Here is a 4228-nt window from a genome sequence, read left to right on the forward strand (position 1 = left end):
TGGCCGCTCAGCGCCCCCTGCCGGCTCCTCCGAGAGCGTCGCGCACGCAGGCAGGAACCGGAGACGCAGCAAGGATGCTCACAAACAAGCAAGCTGTTCTAGACTTGGAACACATCCTGCAGACATAAGAGGAAAGACGGGAATACTTCAAACGAGAGTTGATCCTAAGACGCAAATGACCTTTCAGAACGAAAAGTGTCGAAGTCAGGTGGATGGTGTTCCCACGGTCTGAACTCAGAACACACCACCCAAGTGAGTCTGATCGTTGACTAAAAATAAAACAACAGTAAAAAAGGCCAGAAATGGCATGGACCTAACAGAAGCAGAAGATATTAAGAAGAGGTGGCAAGAATACACAGAAGAACTATACATAAAAGTTCTTCATGACCCACATAACCACGATGGTGTGATCACTCACCTAGAGCCAGATATCCTGGAATGCCAAGTCAAGTGGGCCTTACAAAGCATCACTACAAACAAAGCTAGTGGAGGGGATGGAATTCCAGTTGAGCTATTTCAAATTCTGAAAGATGATGCTGTGAAAGTGCTGCACTCAATATGCCAGCAAATTTGGAAAACTCAGCAGTGGCCGCAGGACTGGAAAATGTCAGTTTTCATTCCAATCCCAAAGAAAGTCAATGCCAAAGAATGCTCAAACTACTGCACAATTGCACTCATCTCACAGGCTAGCAAAGCAATGCTCATAATTCTCCAAGCCAGGCTTCAACAGTACATGAACCATGAACTTTCAGATGTTCAAGCTGGATTTAGAAAAGGGACAGGAACCAGAGATCAAATTGCCAACATCTGTTAGATCATCAAAAAAGCAAGAGAGTTCCAGAAAAACATCTGCTTTATTGACTATGCCCAAGTCTTTGACTGTGTGGATCACAACAAACTGTGGAAAATTCTTAAAGAGATGGGAATACCGGACCACCTGACCTGCCTCCTGAGAAATCTGTATGCAGGTCAAGAAGCAACAGTTAGAACAGGACATGGAACAACAGACTGGTTCCAAATTGGGAAAGGAGTACGTCAAGGCTGTATCTTGTCACCCTTCTTATTTAACTTATATGTAGAGTACATCATGAGAAACGCTGGGCTGGAAGAAGCACAAGCTGGAATCAAGATCACTGGGAGAAATATCAATAGTCTCAGATATGCAGATGACACCACCCTTATGGTGGAAAGCAAAGAACTAAAGAGCCTCTTGATGAAAGTGAAAGTGGAGAGTGAAAAAGTTGGCTTAAAGCTCAACATTTAGAAAACTAAGATCATGGCATCTGGTCCCATCACTTCATGGCAAACAGATGGGAAAACAATGGAAGCAGTGAGAGACTTTATTTTGGGGGGCTCCAAAATCACTGCAGATGGTGAGTGCAACCATGAAATTAAAAGATGCTTGCTCATTGGAAGAAAAGCTATGACCAACCTAGACAGCATATTAAGAAGCAGAGACATTACTTTGCCAACAAAGGTCTGTCTAGTCAAAGCTATGGTTTTTCCAGGAGTCACGTATGGATGTGAGAGTTGGACTATAAAGAAAGCTGAGCATCAAAGAATTGATGCTTTTGAACTGTGGTGTTGGAGAAGACTGAGAGTCTCTTGGACTGCAAGGAAATCAAACCAGTCCATCCTAAAGGAAATCAGTCCTGAATATTCATTGGAAGCACTGATGCTGAAGCTAAACTCCAGTACTTTGGCCACCTGATGTGAAGAACTGACTCATTGGAAAAGACCCTGATGCTGGGAAAGACTGAAGGGAGAGGAGAAGGGGATGACAGAGGTTGACATGGTTAGATGGCATCACCAACTTGATGGACACGAGTTTGAGTAAGTTCCGGGAGTTTGTGATGGACAGGGAGTCTGGCGTCTGTGATCCATGAGGTCGCAAAGAGTTGAACATAACTGAGCAACTGAACTGAACTGAAAAAACATATAAGGACAGACAGGAAACAGAAAATATGTGTGCACTTTCTGTGAGCCAGGCACTGTTCAGGAGCTTTGCCTTTACTGTCTCACAGTACTCCTCTGCAATGGTGCTGTTATGAATTAAATTAGTAGCTGCAAGGGGTGGCGGAGAAGGCAATGGCACCCCACTCCAGTACTTTTGCCTAGAAAATCCCATGGACGGAGGAGCCTGGTAGGCTGCAGTCCATGGGGTCGCTAGAGTCGGACACGACTGAGCGACTTCACTTTCACTTTTCACTTTCATGCATTGGAGAAGGAAATGGCAACCCACTCCAGTGTTCTTGCCTGGAGAATCCCAGGGACGGGGGAGCCTGGTGGGCTGCCGTCTCTGGGGTCGCACAGAGACGGACACGACTGAAGCGACTTAGCAGCAGCAGCAGCAAGGGGTGAGGCACAGAAGTGGGAAGTAACCTGTGAGGCCACTTGGCCAGAATGGCGGGGCAGACAGACACACCAGCAAGGGCCACGGGAGCAGTGTCTGCTTAGGGAACATCCCCTCCCGGGGTATGCAAGGACAGTGACCCAACCCTTGGTGTGCAGGAGTGGTAACACCCCCACCCACCCCAGCCCCACCCCCCAACCCCGCTGATATGCGGAGTCCGTGATCCCAGCGCAGCAGGTCGTGTCTGTCTACTGCTCCTCCTTCGTTCTCCCTTGGTGACTAAAATCAACCAACCAACAAAGCGTGTGTGAGTCCACGGTCAGATGGGCCCCGCCACCCACAGTGGAGAAGTCCCATGTCCCCTCCCAGAAGGTGATCTCCTGCACCTGCATGAAGCTGGAGGAGAGGGTGGGGGAAGGGGTGGGGCAAGCTGAGGACCCTGGAGCGGCTGGGCAGTCTTGGGGTTTGGGGTTCATTCTGGAGGTGCAGGGTCACCTGAATCTGCCTCCTCGGCTCCTCGGAGTCACTGCCCGGTCTTCTCTCTCACTTGGTTTTCTACTAAAAGATGAAATTGTGCCTATCTGCCTAGCAGGAGAGGTCAATGATTTCAAAGGGCAAAGTTCAGCCCTGTTGACTTGCGTGACTCCCAGGCCTTCCATAAAATACAAACAAGACCAGTCACTGGGTGGCTTCTGGCATCAGGGGCATTAGGGCGCCCTGAGCCAGGCTCTCTGCACTGGGAGGAGGGAGAGCAAGCCCGTGACCTGGGCAGATGCAGGGCAGGGAGTGCATTTAAACCTCCAGACTGACAGCACCTGGGGACCCTGGCAGGGTCTCAGCCTCTCCTCTGCCCTCAGGGGAGAGACAGGGCTGACCTTCGAGATGTCCCTGCCCTACTCAAGGGCAAAGTAGAGCTTTGGCAGCTTACCCGGGCACAGCCGTGCCAGGGACACACCCAGAACAAAGCACAAAGGAAAAGGAACAAATCTGGCTTGTCCACGGGTCAGAGCGTCATCGTGTTTATCCAAGACAGAACTGGTGCAGTAAGGAATCATCCCTGCCAAAGGCAGATCCTCTTCGGCCAGACCCTGAGCACCAGCCTGGGCCGAGGACTCCAGGCCAGTCCCTTTAGGATTTGGAAGGTCAGGCAGCCTGGACAGTGTCCCCCCACCTCCCCACCCCCACCAGGGAGAGCAGGGCAAGCAGGGGCCTCAGGAAACCAGCGGGAAGGGAGTGCTATGGGGGCTGTGCTGTCACTGACCGATGGAGGCCTTTCTGGGTCAGGGTGACACAGTCTGGCCTCGTTTATATCCTCAGGGCTTTAAATCATGGTGACAGGCCTGCTGGGCTCTGACCGCCTGGGGCTTCCAGGGCTGCTCCTCACCTGCTGGGGAAGAGGGAACAAGGGAGGAAGAGGGCTTGCTGCACTGCACTCCCCTCTCCCATCTGCTCCAAGCCACACCCCAGCTCCTCTTGGGCCTCTGTTTATCATCATCAGAGCCTGACTCTCTTTTCACTGACTAGAAGCTTCCTAAACAGAAATGTATATACATACATATACATATACATATATATATATATATATATGCCAGAAAAAAACTGATTGACACAACAGCTCACACTTACCTTGTATTATTGCTAAGCCTCAAAACAAACACCTGCTACTGTCAACAGAGCAAATGCTAAAGCACTAGGCTGGCTAAGTTCTTTCTTTAAACAAATTCTACCAGACCTCTTCAATCCTACTGGGCTGGAGGAAATTCTGAGTGCCCACCCAACTTTCAGTGCCAGACCAAACCTCTGAAGTCTACTGCCTTTTGCAAAAAAAAAAAAAAAAAAAGAAGAAGAAGAAGAAGAAATTAAAAAACACAGCCC

Source organism: Bubalus bubalis, chromosome 4, assembly GCF_019923935.1.
Source record: "Bubalus bubalis isolate 160015118507 breed Murrah chromosome 4, NDDB_SH_1, whole genome shotgun sequence".
In the NCBI taxonomy this organism is placed as follows: Eukaryota; Metazoa; Chordata; class Mammalia; order Artiodactyla; family Bovidae; genus Bubalus; species Bubalus bubalis.